Here is a 19,382-nt window from a genome sequence, read left to right on the forward strand (position 1 = left end):
ATTAATCCAATTATAGGTCATCCCTTCACGAGTTACTGGGCTGTTGTCACTTTATTCACACCATCTGGCACGCTTGATCACCTGAACAGACCTATTATTTGGCCTGTTGACACTCCACTCGCACCATTTGTACAGTCTTTTGATCTCTCTGATTATAAAGTCTGTGCCTGTGTGCTCTCTCCACTTCACCTGACAAAAGAGCAGCGCTCCGAAAACCAATGATTTCAAATAAATCTGTTGGACTATAATTGGGTGTCGTGTGACTTTTGACCTTATTTCAGACTGAATTCCATTTGCCATTGATCATTGCTGACCAGCTTGTCTGGATGTGCATAACTAATGGTTATGAAATGGTTAAATTTGGGGATTGTATTAGGCTCCATTCAATCTGATGATGTTTGAAGTCTTTAGTGGGAAATCAGGAAGCCTAGCACCCAATCCCAATGGTCTCATCCTGATGTCCTGATTAGATGGCGGACAGTAATTATTAAGAATATGCAATTGTCATCATGCAATAAGCTACATCTTGTTGTTAAGACAAGTGCCTCTACTTGTTGAGGATCACTGATGATTCATCGTCTCCAAAGTTAACCAAACAGGACTAGAAATGCAGAAAGTGAGGACTGCAGATGCTGGAGGGTCAGAGTCAAAAAGTATGGTGCTTCAAAAGTACAGCAGGTCAGACAGCATCCGAGGAGCAGGAGAATTGACGTTTTGGGCATAAGCCCTTCACCAGGAATGTGGCGGGGGAAGGAGGTGGAGAGATAAAAATCGGGGAGTGGGGGTAAAGGTAGCTGGAGAGGTAATAGGTAGATGCAGGTTGGGGGTGGGGGGGGGGGGGGGGGGGGAGAGTAATAGTGATAGGTCAGTGGGGAGGGTAGAGTGGATAGGTGGGAAGGAAGATCGACAGGTAGGGCAGGTCAAAACACCATTGTCGAGTTGAGGGTTGGATCTGGGATAAGGTGGAGGGAGAGGAGATTTGGAAACTGGTAAAGTTGATGTTGATACCATGTGGTTAAAGGGTCCTAAGATGGAAGATAGGACCTTCTTCCTCCAGTTGTCAGGTAGCTTGGATTTGACGGTGGAAGAAGCCCAGGACTTGCATGTCCTTGGGGAGTGGGAGAGAGAATTGAAGTAATCAACCACAGGACCAGAAATGCAGTACAGAAAAGGAGGTTGGAAGCAGCCATCTACCAACCATTTTCAAGCTGGGTTGATTCTGCAACATACAACTGGATGACAGAAGAAAACTGGAAAAACTAAATTCCGAAAGCAGTTATTGATATTTGGATTCTCCTGAGTTAACCCAGTGTTTGCAGCTTTTTGTCTCAAAATAGGTAATGAAAACACTTCTCCCATTAACAAAGCATGTTGAAATTTTAGTTAATCTGTTGTTTTGACTCATTGTTATCTTAGTTTTCATGTTCAGTGCATTCCTCCACTTTAATAATTAAAAAATGGATTTGCTGTTAAAGACGATTCAAAACGGTCACTAGAAGTATATTCATTTTTTTTCAGATGCTGTATATCATGTGGGAAAACTGCGGCACTTTATAAATATTAACATGCCATAGCATTCTCAGGCTATCAGCAACAGAAGCTGATAATGAAAGACAATGAATGAATGCTAGTTAGGAATTTAATCATCCGGTTTGAGTCAGAAACAACTTTACCCCAGTAACTGCCATCTTTTTAAACAGAGTAGAGCACTTGTCTGATATTTGGCAAATGCAGGAAATTGGGACTCGTGCACCTTTAGTGGTAATTGGGTTGATGGGCCGAAGAGCCATTTCTGTGCACTATGATTCGAAGACTCATGATGGAATTGCTTCTACTTAACTGGTTATACTCCAAAAGGTCTGCATAATAATACAAAGAGCGATCAGAATTAAAACGACTTCGACCTTATGTTATGTGTTGAGGTGACCATATGTTACAAAAAAAATCTTACTTCCAGTTCAAAATGCCAGAACTTCGAATGTATTTATTCCTATTCACCATGTGGCTGGCAGACTAAATAGACAGACTGTCAAACACAATGTGACACCTCAGGATATAATATTCTAAAATAAGAATTAGTACGAGCAGGACAATCAATTCCTCGAGCCTGATCCAGCATTGAATAGGATAATGGCCAATCTAACAGTAGCCTCTACTTTCCATAACCCTGGACTCCCTTGTCAATCAAAAACCTATCTAATTCTATCTTGAATAAATTTAGTGGCCCAGCCTCTACTGTTTGCTGGGGAGTGGAACTGCATATGCTTATGACCCTCAGAAAAATATCTCAAAGTCATACAAGCATGGTAACAGACCCTTCATGGCAAACAATCCCAAACAAAATTAGTCCCACCTGCCTGCTCCTGGTTCACATCCCTCCAAACACAGAACACAGAACAGTTCAGGGCCTTTGGCCCTGGATGTTGTGCCAACCTGTTATCCTACTCTAAAGGTCAAACCAACCCACATACTCTTCATTTTACTATCATGCTTGTGCTGATCCAAGAGTCGCTTAAATGTCCCGAATGTATCTAACTCTACCATCACCCACAGGCAGTGTATTCACACGGATGGTCCCTGGAATGACAGGTCTAGCATATGAGGAACGGCTGAGGACACTGGGATTGTATTCGTTGGAGTTTAGAAGATTAAGGGGAGATCTAATAGAGACGTACAAAATAATACATGGCTTGGAAAAGGTGGATGTTAGGAAATTGTTTCTGTTAGGCGAGGAGACTAGGACCCGTGGACACAGCCTTAGAATTAGAGGGGGTCATTTCAGAACAGAAATGCGGAGACATTTCTTCAGCCAGAGAGTGGTGGGCCTGTGGAATTCATTGCCACGGAGTGCAGTGGAAGCCGGGACGCTAAATGTCTTCAAGGCCGAGATTGATAGGTTCTTGTTGTCTAGAGGAATTAAGGGCTACGGGGAGAATGCTGGTAAGTGGAGCTGAAATGTGCATCGCCATGATTGAATGGCGGAGTGGACTCGATGGGCCGAATAGCCTTACTTCCACTCCTATGTCTTATGGTCTTATTCCATATACCCACCACTGTCTGTCTAAAGAACCGAGTTCTGACATCTCCCCAAAACCTTCCTCCAATCATGTTAAAATTATGCCCCCTTGTGATAGCCCTTTCTGCCCTGGGAAAAACTCTCTGGCTGTTGACTCTATGTATGCCTCTTGTACACCTCTATCAAGTCGCCTCTCACCGTTCCTCACTCCAATGAGAAAAGCCTTACCCCTCCAGTCTGGGCAGCATCCTGGTAAGTCTCCTCTGCACCCTCTCTAAACCTTCCACATCCTTCCTATAATGAGGCTACCAGAACTGAACAATATTCCAAGCGTGGTCTAACCAGGGGTCCACAAAGCTGTAGCATAACCTCGCAACTTTTAAACTCAAATCCCCTGCTAATGAAAGCCAACACACCAAACACCTTCTTAACAACCCTATTAACCCCAAGATCCCTCTGCACTGCCAAGAATCCTGCCTTTAACACTGTATTCTGCATTCAAATCCGACCTTCCAAAAATGAATTCAAGATTATCCCTATTCCCTTTCTTGAACAAGAGAATAACATTTGTAACCCTCCAATCATCTGGCACTACTCCTGTGGTCAATGAGGATGCAAATATTATCGCCAAAGGCACAGCAATCTCTTCCCTCACTTAGAGTCAAAACTTGGGTATATCCCATCTGGCCCAGGGGACTTATCAGTCCTTAAGTTTTTCAAACTTTTTAAGCACATCTGCCTTCCGAACATCAACCTGTTCGAGCATATCACGCTGTCCTCACAACTGACAAAGTCCATCTCAGTAGTGAATATTGAAGCAAAGTATTCATTAAGGACCTCCTTTATCTCTTCCAACTCTAGGCACATGTTCCCTCCAGTAACCCCGATTGGCCCTGCCCTCACTCTGGCCATCCTCTTGTTCCTCACATAAGTGTAAAATGCCTTACGGTTTTCCTTAATCCTACCCATTAAGGCTTTTTCACACCCCCTTCATACCCTTCTTCAGTTCCTTCCTGGCTAGCCAGTTACCCTCCAAGCCCTGTCTGATCCTTGTCTCTTCGAACTTAAGTGAGCTTCCTTTTTCCTCTTGACTAGATGTTCCACATCTCTCATCACCCAAGGTTCTTTCACCCTATCATGCCTTCCTTGCCTCAGTGGAACAAACCTGTACAACACCATCAGCAAGTGCTCCCTAAACAACCTCTGCATTTCTGGCATGCATTTCCAAGAACACTTGTTGCCAGTTTAGGTATCCCCAGTTCCTACCTAATAGCATTGTAATTCCCTCTCCCCCAATTAAGTACTTTCTCATACCCCCATCTGCTCCTATCTCTCTCCATGATGATAGTAAAGGTCAGGAAGTTTTGATTATTATCACTGAAATGCTCTCCAACCGAGCTATCTGACACCTGGCCTAGTTTGTCGCCAAACAAGAAATCCAATATGGCCTCTTCTCTGGTCGGCCTATCACACATTGAGTCAGGAATCCTTCTTGGACACACCTGACAAAAACTGTTCCATCCAAACTATTTGAATTAAGGAGGTTCTGAGCAATATTAGGGAAGTTAAAATCTCCATGACAACAACCTTGTTACTTCTACACCTTTCCAAAATCTGCCTCCTAATCTGCTCCTCAGTGTCTCTGTTGCTACTAGGGGGCCTGTAGAAAACTCTGAATAAAGTGACTGCTCTTTTCCTGTTTCTGACTTCCACCCATAATGACTCTGTGGACAAACCCCCCCTGGACAACATCTCTCTGCAGCTGTGATACTATCCTGTGATACTAGCAAATGCCACTCCCCACCTCTTTTACCACCACACTGCTCCCCCCGATTCCTTTTGAAACATCTAACCCTGGAACATCCAACAACTATTCCTGCCCCTGTGATATCCAAGTCTCAGTAATGGTCACAATATCATAGTTCCAAGTGCTGATCCATGTTCTAAGTTCATTGCCCTTATTCCTGATACTTCTTGTGTTAAAATAGACACACTTCAACCCATTGTACTAACTGGAACTTTGCCCTACCAACTGTCTATCCTTCCTTAACGACTGTCTGCACACTATAACTGGCTGTTCATTAGCTACAGTTAATGCTACAGCCCCTGTTCCCACCCCCTGCCAAACCAGTTTAAACCCTCCCAAAGAGCTCTGGCAAACCTCCCTCCCAGAATATTGGTGCACCTCCAGTTCAGGTGCAACCCGAACTTCTTGCATAGGTCACACCTTCCCCAGAAAGTATCCCAATGATCCACATATCTGAAGTCCTCCCTCCTACACCAACCCTGCAGACACATGTTTACCTGCACTTGCTCTCTGTTCCCAACCTCACTCGCCTGTGGCATTGGTAGCAACTCTGAGATTACTACTCTGCTTGTCCTGCTTTTTTAGCTTCCGACCTAACTCCCTATGTTCACTTTTCAAGTCCTCACCCCTTTTCTTAGCTATATCATTGGTCCCAATGTGTACCACAACTTCTGGCTGCTCTCAGTTCTCCTTAAGAATACTGTAGACTCAATCGGAGACATCCCTGACCCTGGCACCCAGGAGTCTTGTTTGCGAACATGGAATGCCGATTCCCTTTCTCTCTCCTGTCAAGCTTTATCTTGTATCTTAGGTGTGATGGCCTCCCTATAATTCCTCTCGATCACTCCCTCAGCCTCCCAAACATCTGAAGTTCATCAAACTCCAGCTCCAGTTCCAGTTTCCTAACCTAGACTGTGAGGAGCTGAAGTTGGGTGCAGGGAAGTCAGCAGGGACACCAGTGGTGACCCTGACCTCCTACATCCTGCAAGAGCAGCATGCAACTGGCCTAGCCTCAATCCCCTCTGCTCTAAATTGTCAAGAGAGACTGAATTTAAAAAAAAAAAACTCACCTTACCAACCCTCCATATAGGGTCTTTATTTTAAATGGTTAGAGGAAGAGGACGGGTGGGAGACACTACATGTGGAGTGGCTTGGGTTTAGCCACTGCCTGAATATATCAGGTACCAAGCAGTCCCCATGTCCGTGTCCACTACTGTTGAGCCTTCGCTCAGCCTATTCACGAGGTAAGTATTTAACAGGAAAACATACCTTCCCGGCAGCCCCCTGATCCGTGCTTTCACCAACTCCCGCTGCTGCAATGGAACCTTTTCCTATTCATGTACTTATCCACTTTCGAACAGCTTCGGTGTCTCACATGAAAAATGTGCTCCCTCGTCTTGAAATCCCCCATCCTAGGGAAATGACAACTACTATTAACTCTATCTATACCCCTCATTATTTTATAAATTTCTATCAGGTCACCTCTCAACATCCCACCCTTTCTTTATAACACAAACCTTCCACACCCGGCAATTCCCTGGTAAATTTCTTCAGAACCCTCTCCAGCTTAATAATATCCTTTCTGTAACTGGGCAACAACAACTGGATACAGTTATCCAGTAGAGACCTCAGTCAAGGACTGAGCAACGAAGGCAAGAGTGCCAAATGCCTTTTTGACCATTGTCTACATGTGACACAAACTGCAAAGAATTATGTACCTTAACCCCTAGGACCCTCTGTTCCACAACACCATCTAACTAATGGCCCTACTATTAATTGTATAAGATTAGATTAGATTACATTAGATTCCCTACAATGTGGAAACAGGCCCTTCGGCCCAACAAGTCCACACCAACCCTCCGAAGAGTAACCCACCCAGACCCATCTCCCTCTGACTAATGCACCTAACACTATGGGCAATTCAACATGGCCAATTCACCTGACATGCACATCTTTGGATTGTGGGAGAAAACCGGAGCACCACACAGACGGGGAGGATGTGCAAACTCCACACAGACAGTCACCCAAGGCTGGTATCGAACCTGGGACCCTGGTGCTGTGAGGCTGCAGTGCTAACCACTGAGCTACCGTGCTGCCCTACCCTTGTTGGTTGTACCAAAAGGCAATATTTTATATTGTCCAGATTGAACTCCATCTGCTATTTTTTATCTCTACATTACATGAGAGACCTCGAATTTCAAGCACATTCTTTAATTCTAATCAGCCACGCAAACAAAAACAATCTTTCAGAATCAACTCTCAAAGATTCTGGGTAATCCAAGATAGAGGATGGGACATATTTGTGAGTATAAATGCAGCTCCTTTTTATTTAAGGTATTTTAGGTGTTGGAGGTGATTTTGTTGAATTCCAGGGAGTAGTATTTACCATAAGCTGTTGCATTTTTCAGGGGCGAGAGAGAGAGAGAGTGCGAGAGTGTGAGAGAAAAAAAAACTTACACTGCTGTCTGTCACAGCTTGATGCTTTTGAGTTCAACTATTTCTACACATCGCAGTGTGTCTGAGAAAACTTAAACAGTGATATTCACAACAGTCCTTGCAGGAACCTGTGTGGGAGAGCTCACAGCATAGGAACAGGTAAGTACATTGTTTTTAAAGTGTAATCTTCATTTTTAAAAAAATTAATTAGTGAGTAGAGTAGGTTATTTTTAGTTATATGTTTTATTTAGATCGGTCAATTGATTAAAATTTAAAAATATAAAACATAGGTTCTAAGTTAAACTGGAGCAGTTTTTTTTTAAGAGCAGTAAGACTGTACTATTTTCTTGGTCTGTTGATTGCTAAAGGTGCAAAGTGGCCTTAGTAGAGTGATGTGCTCTTCCTATCAGATGCAGGAGATGAGAGAGAATTTCCATGTTATTGATAATTATATCTGCAGGAAGTGTGTTTGGTTGCGAATCCTATCAGATCACATGGATCAGTTGGAGCAGCAGTTAGTGGAAATGGGGAATTTACAGGAACTAGGAGGTGTGACGGATAGCAGTTATAGGAGGGAGAAAAATCGTAGATGTAGTCAGGTAGATGGGTTACCTCCAGGGAAGTTGGGAGGGGGAAGCAGGTTGTGCAAGAGTCTCTTATGCCTATTCCCATCTCAAACAAGTATGCTGTTCTGGAAATTGTAGGGGGTGATGAACCCTCAGGACAATGTAGCATGAACAGCAAAGTTTCTGGTACCATGACTAGCTCTAATGTAACGAAGCGTACGTCAGGTTCCAAGTGATCGACTGTGTTAGGAGATTCTCTGGTCAGAGGCACACATAGGCATTTCTGTGGCCGACAGCGAGAAATCAGAATGGCGTATTGTTTCCCAGGTGCCAGGATCAAGGATATCTCAGACAGAGTGCAGAATATTCTCACAAGGATATGGGACCAGCAGGAGGTCATTGTGCACATTGGAACTAACAACATAGGAAGAAAAAAGGAAGTGATTTTGAAGGGAGAATATAGGAAGTTAGACAGGAATTTAAAAAGGAGGTCCTTGAGGGTAGTAGTATCTGGATTACTCCCGGTGCTGCGAACTAGTGATGGTAGGAGTAGGAGGATAAAGCAGATAAGCTGGTGCTGGGGAGAAAGTTTCCCATTTTTGGATCATTGGAATCTCTTCTGGGGTAGAAGTGGCCTGTATAAGGAGGATGGATTGGAATTCAACTGGAAGGGGACCAATATACAGGTAGTGCGATTTGCTAGAGCTGCTCAGGAGGATTTAAACTAGTAAGGTGTGGGGAAGTGGTCCCAGGAAGATAGTGAGCAAACAAATTGGTCTGAGACTGGTACAGTTGGGAAAAGGAGCAAGTTAAACAGTCAGGGCAGGCAGGAACAAAGCAGAGAACATGGTAAATTAAACTGCATTTAGTTCAATGTAAAAGGCCTAACAGGGAAAGCAGATGAACTAAGGGCATGGTTAGGAACATGGAACTGGGATATCATTGCAATTACAGAAACATAGCTCAAGGATGGACCGGACTGGCAGCTTAATGTTGCAGGATACAAATGGTATAGGAAGGATACAAAAAGTGGCGCAAGAGAGGAGGGAGAGTAGATAAGTTAGCCCTTATCAAAAGATCCCTTTCGATAAGAGATAACATTATGGGCGTACCTAGGGAGGATATTCATCGGAATACATCCAAGGAAGTTATTTGGGTGGAATCGAGAAAGAAGAAAGGATGATTATCTTATTGGGATGGTACTATAGATCCTCTAGTAGTCAGCAAGAAATTGAGAAACAAATTTGTAAGGAGATTTCAGCTATCTGTAAGAATAATAGGGTGGTTATGGTAGGGGATTTTAAATTCCAAACATAGATTGGGACAGCAAAAGTATTAAGGGTTTAGATGGAGTAGAATTAGTTCAGTGTGTACAAGAAAATTTTCTGATTCATTATGTGCATGTACCTACTGGAGAAGGTGCAAAACTTGACCTACTCTTGGGAAATAAGGCAGAGGAAGTGACTGAGGTGTCAGTGGGGGAGCACTGGGTGCCAGCGACCATAATTCTATTAGTTTTAAAATAGTGATGGAAAAGGATAGACTGGATCTAAAAGTTGAAGTTCCAAACTGGAGAATGGCTAATTTTGATGGTATTTGGCAAGACCTTTCAAAAGTTGATTGGGGGCAGATGTTTGCAGGTAAAGGGACAGCTGGAAAATGGGAAGCCTTCAAAAATGAGATAACGAAAGTCCAGAGACAGTATGTTCTTGTTAGAATGAAAGGCAAGACTGGTAGGTGAAGGAATGCTGAATGACTAGAGAAAGAGGGATTTTGGTTAAGAAAAAGAAAGCATATGTCACATACAGACGGTAGAGATCGAGTGAATCCTTAGAAGAGTATCAAGGCAGTATGAACATACTGAAGAGGGAAATCATTTAAGAAAGAAGGTAAGGAAAAGCCAGGGAACTGTAGACTGACGAGCCGGACATCAGTGAGGGGCAAGTTGTTGGGAGGGGTATCCTGAGGGACAGAACTTACAGGAAGAAAATGAGAACTGCAGATGCTGGAGATCAGAGGATGTGGTGCTGGAAAAGCATAGCCGGTCAGGCAGTATCTGAGAAGGACAACTGATGTTTTTAGCAGAAGATTTTCAGAAGGAATGTGGATTTACATGCATTTGGAAAGGCAAGGATGGATTATGTATCGTCAACGTGGCTTCATGCATGGGAAATCATGTATTACTAACTTGATTGAGTTTTTTTGAACTAGCAGCAAAGAGGTTTGATGAGGGCAGAATGGTGGACCTGATCTATATGGACTTCAGTAAGGTGTTCGACAAGGTTCCTCATGGTTGACTGGTTAGCAAGGTTACTGTCTCTGGACTCTCATTATGGAATACAGGGAGAACTTTCCATTTGAATATGAAACTGGCTCAAATGTACAAGAAACAGGGTGGTGGAGGGTTGCTTTTCAGACTGGAGGCCCATGACAGGTGCAGTGCCACAAGGATCAGTGCTGGATCCACCGTTTTTCATCATTTATATGAATAATTTAGATGTGAACATAGGAGTTATAGTTCGTAAATTTGCAGATGATACTAAAATTACCTCAGATTACAATGGGATGTTGATCCAATCGACCAATGGACTGAGGAGTGGCAGACGGGAGTTTAATTTTGATAAATTTGAGGTGTTGTATTTTGGAAAGGCAAATCAGGGCAGGATCCTGGGAAGTGTTGCTGAACAGAGAGACCTTGGAATGCAGGTTCATAGTTCCTTGAAAGTGGAGTCTCAGGTAGATATGATAGTGAAGAAGGGATTTAGTATGCTTTCTGTTATTGGTCAGAACACTGCGTATAGGAGTTGAGAGGTCATGTTGCAGCTGTACAGGACATTGGTTAGGCCACAATTGGAATATTGTGTGCAATTTTGGTCTCCCTCTTATCAGAAGCATGTTGTGAGATTTGAAAGGGTTGAGAAATGATTTACAAGGATGTTGCCAAGATTTAGGGTTTGAGCTATGGGAGAGGCTGAACAGACTGAGGCTGTTTTTCCTGGAACATTGGAGGCTGAGGGGTGACATTATAGAGGTTTACAAAATCATGAGGGGCATGGATAGGTATATAGACAAGGTCCTTCTCCTGGGGTGGAAGAGTCCAGAAGTAGATGGCATAACTTTACAGTAAGAGGGGAAAGAATTAAAAGGGACCTAAGGGGCAGGTTTTTCATGCAGAAGGTGGTGTATGTCTGGAATGAGCTGCCAGAAGAAATGGGGGAGGCTGGTACAATTACAATATTTAAAAGACATCTGTAGAGGTACATGAATAGGGAAGGTTTAAGGGGATATGGAGCTAGATTAGGTTTGGATATCTGGCTGGCATGGACATGTTGGACCGAAAGGTCTGTTTCCGTACTGTACATCTCTATGACTCTAGGTCGTTTTAGGATATTAAATATCAATAAGATCACCTTTATTCTAATCTCCCACAATGTAGGCCTAATATGTTCAAGATTCCCTAATAAAGATAACCTTTTATCCCAGGATGAATCAAACAAACCTTCTATAAAACGGTCTTTAACATAATCAGATTTAGTAGAAAACCAAAACTGTACACAGTATTCCAGATGCTAACTAAGGAATCTACATAGCTGTAGCACCACTTGCATCTTTTTATGCTCTATTCCCTTACACTAAAACACAATTACAATTTGTTCCTACCTCTTTTTGAATAATATAGCAGCATAAATATGACACCTTAGATTCTGACAAAAATAAGTTTAAAAATCATACTTTTCATATCTGTACATATGGACTTTTGCACAATTTACCTCTTAGTCAAATCTGTACTGATGTGCAGATCTCCAGGTACATAGATGTATGTGCATGTCATAGAAGAGTTACATGCAACACACAAGTCTAAAGTCTAAACTTTTAACCTCTTAGTCTATCCTACCCTTCCTGGAGAATGGAGGCGAGACTAAGGGAGATGAATTGCGGGCGGTGTCCTGAAGTGGGAGAAGAGGAGTGAGACCTGGACAAAAGCCAGCAGGTGGAGGCAGCGTGGCCTTGGCTTCTGAAGCCCAGTGGGCACCGATTAATGTTCGAAAAGGAATATAACTTGACTACTTTAAAGACACTTTATATTCTCATTCTGGACTTTTAAACTCTGTATTCCCATGCCAATTTTTTTTTTTACTATTTCAATTCTGTGACAACACATGAAGTATCTGTACCCAAGTATCCAGTACCTAAGATGGTGCCGAGAGGCAACATTTACAAACTTTGTTCAGCAACACTTCCCAGGATGTTAGCATTAAGTGCACTCATATGAATGCACGTGACAATAAAGGCTGTTCTATTCTATTCTAAGTCTTGGCTCACTGTTATATTCTTCTTACCAAATGAAGTAGTAGTGTGTATGCCTGTACAGTGAAGAATTTCATTCAAGCCTAATAAATTCGCATAAATGTAGTTTCCAAAGGACAACAATGAGAAGTACAAACTCCACTTTAAAAACAAAAATTGCTACAAAAATTCAAGAGGTCTGTATCTGTAGAGATAATGCAGAGTTAATGTTTCAAGTCTGGTGATCATTTTTCTTTGACCCTCTGCAGCATAGGAAGACTTGATCAGATTTTGTTGTTCAATGAGATTAATTAGCAATAGCAAAGAACCACTGCAGTTCAAATCAGGGATTATAAAAGTCCATACATCTCAGTTCCACAAGCACACTGCACTTACCTATTTGATTGGTAGATCTGGTATACATGAAATGGAAAATTTGGCCGGTGCCGAAATTCTGAGAAGTAGCATGAAATATTTGCAATAGTCATTCTGTCTGACAGTAAGTAAATTATCCTGAAATGACAAATTTACCAGATTGAAACTAGGATTTCACAATGGCTTCACAAATAATGTCTGTGTTTCAAGAAACTTGAACAGCATTTCCTTCTAAAATTTTCATCCTCCACAGAAAACTTGATAATGTTTACTGTCCAAGTTGCACTTTGCTGATGTCTGTTGGTGCAGTCTACATCGAAAACTTCTCAACTCTATACTACAAACAGACATTCCTAAACAGCATGTTCACCACTATTGTCCAAATGCCATGATGGACAGATGAAAGAACTGCATTTCACAAAAAAAAAGAACTCTTACTCTGCAGTAAACTAAGGGTGACACAAAGTTGAATCTCTGCTAAAAGCATCATGAAGGTCATGTGCTATGCCTCAATATTATACAATTTGTAATGTACATTCAAAAAGCAGAACTGATGATTGGAATTACAAGGTGGCTCGCTGCCAGAGTTTGAAAGGGAGCAGAAATTTGAACAAGCTATCTAAAAGAATTACTAATTCTTAGCTCCAACAGAATAGCTGTAACTGAGGACACTAATTACAATACATGTTTATTGAAGTAAATTAATATTAGAATACAGAAGCAGCTTCACAGTACTGGCCACCGTAATCCAAGACTACCATTGTCAATCTTAAAGCTCACATTTTCAACAAAAGATGAAGTGCTGAAAATATCTGATTTTCATTTCCTTCTACAGCTTTCATTCCTATTGTGACATTTTACATCTTGTCAAATCCACTCTAATGCTGTTCCATATGCATCAAATTAAATCAGAGATACTTTACAGCAATCAGTCTATAATTTCTTTCCCCCCACCAGCAATTCAAGTAAAATAAAAGTGATGAAATTTACTGGTGTGTTTGTTCTTTGGAAAAATTACAACATTTTAATTATGATTCTCTAGTTGAACCTCAGGACAATTGCACTGTACACCAGCCCTACCTTTATACAGACTGGATTGTTCAGATTGCACAAAAATGCACGTCCATAAGATTATGTAATTGGTATGAGAAATTTGATAAACAGAACTACAAAATCACTATAATATCAAATATAAATCCATTGCAGAAAGTGTTTTAAACCATCTCTACATAAGGCAAGAACAAAGATTAATTTGCTGTTTTTTACAATAAGAGATCAGCTAGATATGTTAAAAAAGATTCTGGTCCACATTTCCTTGTCCAGCCTCAAACTTAGTACTTTTTGATCAATGGCTTGCAGGGATTCTAAAGCCTTCTTGTCTCTACTGAGTTTCTAAAGAAGTTAAAATCAACATAAGTTTGACTCAAGTATGCTATATTTTCTAAGGAACCACAGCTCACCTGCCCTTGACAAATATTTTGATTAAGTGTATACTTTAACGTGCTATATTTATGATGAACAGTTTGTAAGGTGAAACAGTATTAAAATGTTATTTTAAACAAAAGTGATAAGAACTTAACATTTGCGAAACATGTATACTCATCAAAAGTGAAGCAGCAAATCACTTAAGAATGGTGCACTTGAAATTATTCCTTTCATTGTGGATTACATACAAACTACAACAGCATTGGCACTCAATGAATTGTGTACATTATTCATTCGTGACACTTCTTGTTCAAGCAAATGTCAGAGATGTTTTACAGCCCCTTCCAATGACCAGATTGTGTGACAGAAGTCATTATCTAAGGGAACAGGCTATGAAAGATGACTTAGTGATGATTTTAGTTTCTCTACACAGTAATCTTCTACATTGCCTTTATCCAGCATATAACTCCTGCATAAAAGACATATACTTTTGCATGCCATGTCAGGTTTTACACAATCCATTAGATATCTATCAACCAAACATCAAGAACAAGGTTCTGCATGGTAGACTAATTAGTAAAATTAGGTCTCATGGGATTCAGTGAGCTTGCCAATTGGATACATAAATGGCTTAGCAGCAGGAGACAGCGTGGTGGTGGAGGGTTGTTTCTCAGACTGGACGCCTGTCACATGGATCACTTCTGGGTCCTCTTTGGTTTGTCATTTATATTGATTTGAGAATATAGATAATATGATTAGCAAGATTGCAATGCTACCAAAATTGGTGGCAAAGTAAACAGTGAAGAAGCTTTTCTAAGATTATAGGGGGTTCTTGACTAAATGGGACAATGTGCTAAAAATGGCAGAAGGAGTTCAATTTGGAAGAATGAGAGGTATTTCATTTTGGTACAATAAACAGGAGCAGGACTTATACAATTAGAGGTAGGACATTGGATAGTGTTGTAGAACAGAGGGACAGAGGAGTTAAGGTACATAATTCTTTGAAGCTTGTCATATGTAGACAGGATGGTTAAAAAGGCGGATGTAGGTACTGCAGATGCTGGAGACAAAGTCAATTTGAGAGTGGTGATGGAAAAGCACAGCAGGTCAGGCAGCCTCCGAGGAGCAGGAAAATCAACGTTTTGGGACAAGAGCCCTTCAGCAGGAACGAGGCTGGGGTCCTCAGGGGTGGAGAGATAAATGGGAGGGGGATGAGGCTGGGGAGAAAAGTAGCTGAGAGTGTAATAGGTGGATGGAGGTGTGGGTAAAGGTGATAGGTCGGAGAGGAGGGTGGAACAGATAAGTGGGAAGGAAGATTGACAAGTGGGTCAGCTCATGAGGACATTGCCAAGCTGGAAGGTTGGAACGGGGTAGGGGGGTGGGGAAGAAATGAGGAAACTAGTGAAACCCAAATTGATGCCATTGTGTTGAAGGGTCCCGAGGTGTTTGGTATGCTTTCCTTCATTGCTCAGTGCTTTGAAGTCTAGGAGTTGGGAAATCATGTTGAGGTTGTACAGGATATTGTTGAGGCCAGTTCTGGAGCACTGCATCCAGTTCTGGTTGTCCAGTTATAGGAAGGATGTTATTAAGCTGGAGAGGATTCAGAAGAGATCTACCAGGATGTTGCCGGGTATGGAAGGTTTGAGTTATAAAGAAAGGCTGGGACTTTTTTCACTGCAGCATAGGAGGTCAAGAGGTGACTTTCTCCAAGGGGCATGGATAGTGGTAGTTGTCTATTCCCAAGGTTGGGGGATTTCAAGATTAAGGGGTACATTCTTAAGCTGAGAGGAGTGAGATTTAATAAAGTCATGAGGGGCAAAGTTTTTACTCAGAAGATGGTTCACGAGTGGAATAAATGTCCTTAGGAAGTGGTGAACATGGGCACAAATACAACTTTTAAAAGACGTTCGGGTAAGTACATGAATAGGAAAGGATTGGAGGGAGATGGACCAGAAGCAAGCAGGGGGATCTAGGTTAGTTTGGGAATATGTTCGGTGTGGATTGTTTGGACCGAAAGGTCTGTTTCCATGCTGCATGACCTCAATAACTCTATGAGAACTGTTTTCCTGTGGCACCACGCTCAAAGGGAGGGGTTTGACACTGCATGAGAAAGTGATTTTCTCTGAATTGGTCAATTAGTAACCAGAGCTGAGCTTGGGCTCACCATCTTTCAGGGTGTTTCAAAGATGGAAAGCTTATAGAACTCCTGCTAATACTGAAGCAGAAGTTAGCCTTTGAAGATAAGAGAGACAGAGTACCCAGAGATGGAGGCACTCTCTTGCCAAACATTTTCATTATATATAATATATATATATTATTCATTTACAAGATGTAAATATCGCTGGTTAAGCTAAAATTTATTGCCCATCCCTCATTGTCTGTGAAAGGTTGGTAAGCTGCCTTGTGGAAGTGAAGTCCACGCATAAACTTTCCCCAAGTGTTGCAAGGAAATACATTCCAGGATATTGACAGCAAGTGAAGGAATTATGACGGATGTCCAAGTCAGGTTGATGTGTGGCTTGAAGGAGAACTTGTAGAGTTCCCATACATTCGCTGCCCTGGTCTTTCTAGATGGTAGTGATCATCAGTTTGGAAAGTACTGTCTTAGGCTCGAGTTGTTGCAGTGCATTGTGTACATACTGCTGAGATTGTGTGCCAGTGGTAGTGGGTGTAAATGTTAAAGCTATTCAATGGGACATCTATCAAGAAGACAGATTTGTCCCGGAAGGTGTAGAGCTAGGTTGCTGAAGCTGCTGCATTTAGGAAAAAGAAGAATATCCTATCACACTCCTGGTAATGTACTCCATAGATGGTGAGGAATCAGGTGGTATGTTGCTGCAGAATTCTCAGCTTCATATCGGCCACAGTATTTATATAGTTGGTCCAGTTTAGTTTTGGTCAGCAGTAACTGCAGGACGTTGACTAAGCAGGATTTAGCAGCAGTAATGCCATCGTGGAAATGGTCACTAATGAAGCAGTTAAAGATGGTTGGGCCTAAGATACTTCTCCAAGAAACACTCACAATGATGTGCTGGGACTCAAGATGATTCACCTCTAACAAACTCCATCTATCTTTGTGTTAGTCATCCAAGATTATGCCAGATTTCTAATGATTCCAGTTTTACTAGCGCTACTTGATGCCATGCTTCATCAAATCCAACCTTGAAAAAGGATTCTGGGTAATCTAAGATGGTGGATGGGAAAAGAATTGTGGCTGTAGGAGCTGCTCCTTTTTAAGAGGTATTTTCAGTGTTGGAGTGAATTTCCTCAAATCCCAGGAATAGTAATAATTTCTGTTTTATAAAGTGGTTACATTGTTTTGGATCTTTGGAGAATAAAAGGACCAAACAATAGCACTTGAAAAAGACAGACAAAGGCAGTCACCACATAGTCAGCAAATGAAAAGAGTAAGAAACCTAAACTGCTGTCAGACACAGCATTGAATCAGCAGAGCTACTGCATTTGCTGTACAAGTTCAAATATTTCTGAACTTCGGAGTAGATCAAAGAAAAATTAACAAACAGCAAAATTCGCAGCTGACCTTGCAGGAATCTACGTGGGGGAGCTCACAGCACGGTAGTAGCTAAGAGCATAGTTTAAGTGTAATCATGCTTTTTTTGGTAAATTTTTGAGACTATTTGTAGTTCAGGTTGATGATAAGTATCTAAGTTAGTTCGCTGAGCTTGAAGGTTTGTTTTCCACATATTTTGTCATCATACTAGGTAATATCATCAGTGAGAGTCTCCAGTGAAGCACTGGTAGTATGTCCAGTGGAGATCATTGAAACAAAATGCATATGAAGGGTACTTAAGAGTAATCTCGACAAAGATAAATGGAGAAACGGTCAGAAGGAAACACTGGTAGAACGAAACGAAGTTGGGTGGGAGAACACTCATGCACTATGTTCCCTCTGAATATTTTTTCCTTCTGTGCAGACCTCAAAAAGGTCTGTAAGGCAGTGAGGAAGCCAATGCTAGGAACAAAATTAGCACATTGATTGAGCATTTGTGCAAACCAGAGTGGCTGTGTTGCCATAAATCTCTTGCTAGCAGCATAAACCACAGCATGGACCGATTCGGTTAAATGACATGCTTTAGTCTACTAATTCTGAGATGTTCACTTTCTTTTCATTTGTCAATATGTTTGCAAGATTTCCTAATAATTGCTTTTCAATTCCTCACCATGTGATAAAATGAAACAGCTGTGACTTAAAATAGCGTGATTTTCACACAGTTATATAGTTTACTCTGCTGGCAAGATGATTTCAATATAAACTAGTTTAACTTACATCACCAATGATACTAAAAGTCATAGAGTCAGAGTTTACAGCACAGAAACAGACCCTTCAGTCAAACCCGTCCAAGTCGACTAGATAGAATAAATTAAAGCAGTCCCACTTGCCAGCACTTGGCCCATATTCCTCTAAACCCCTCAGCTGTCCAAGTTTCACCACTTACTGATAGATTTCCTTATTCCTTGGGAATTGGTGTGTCAATCTCCAATGGGGTGAATGGCTAGGTTAAGACCCAGAAAACCACTGGAGAGGAAAAAGGTCAGTACTTAAGCCAAGACTATCGCCAAGTTTCTGACCATTCTTACTCTACCATTGAGCATGTGATCAGAGAAACAATAGTACACTTTAGGTTAAGGATTAGTATTTGCTCATTAAAGTAAACCCCAGACAGCATAATTTCCATTTTTATGCTGTTGTTACCACATTCCAAGGCTCAGAGGCACAATCAGCCAAAAACGAATACAAAGCCGAAGCAATAATTATTAAAAAGGATGACTACAAAGTTGGTCAACAAACTGGCTTTTAACAATAATCTTAAAAGAAGAGGGAACTGCAGAGATGGAAGAGTTTATGAGAAGAATTCCAACATATACAGCCTAAACAACAGAAGGCATTAGGCATTGGTTAAGGACGATGTAAAATATCCCAGATTCAAAGATACTTAGCAAAGGGGACTTCCAGCACCTGCAGTACAGCATATTTTTAAAAAATAAAAATAATACTGGTCAATTTTTCACACACTTTAAAACAAGTAGCAATGTATCAAAATTGCTTATGTTTCAAATTTGCAATAGAAACACACAGCTAAAGTAAGATCCATATTTTTGATTCCAAAAGGTAAAGATGAACATTTTAGAGTGCAGATCAACTATGAGGAATAGCTTGACTGAGTTTGCTAGGAGTGGAGCTCCACCAACCAGTTCTCGTCAGCACCTTTTGTTCCCAGTACATGAAATAATCTACACAGTCAGTTTTTCTATAATGCAATTGTGTTCTTGTGCAACCCCACATTATAGAAAAATTGCGCTTTCGAAACATGCTTATAGTGTTGGTACTCTTACAGCCAACAGATTTTAAACGTTTGTGCTGTAGACACAACGTCCCCAGTTTGTCAATCACATTACAGTGAATTTGCATTGTTGAAATAAGTGTTATAACAGAACGACCTGTACAGCA

General features: G+C 41.4%; 1 protein-coding gene across 4 annotated transcripts in view; it reads right to left on the reverse strand.

Annotated features, from left to right (window-relative positions):
* Positions 1-19,382, reverse strand: part of sh3pxd2b (SH3 and PX domains 2B) — a 353,494-nt gene that overhangs the window by 283,609 nt on the left and 50,503 nt on the right. The window contains exon 2 of one of the 4 annotated variants that reach the window (XM_072590960.1): positions 12,509-12,625. The exons of the other annotated variants lie outside the window; for them this stretch is intronic. The gene's annotated coding sequence lies outside the window, so the exon portion shown is untranslated. The remainder of the gene's footprint in view (positions 1-12,508; positions 12,626-19,382) is intronic. 4 annotated transcript variants of the gene reach the window in all.

The sequence above is a fragment of the Chiloscyllium punctatum genome, chromosome 20 (assembly GCF_047496795.1).
Source record: "Chiloscyllium punctatum isolate Juve2018m chromosome 20, sChiPun1.3, whole genome shotgun sequence".
NCBI classification, from domain to species: Eukaryota; Metazoa; Chordata; class Chondrichthyes; order Orectolobiformes; family Hemiscylliidae; genus Chiloscyllium; species Chiloscyllium punctatum.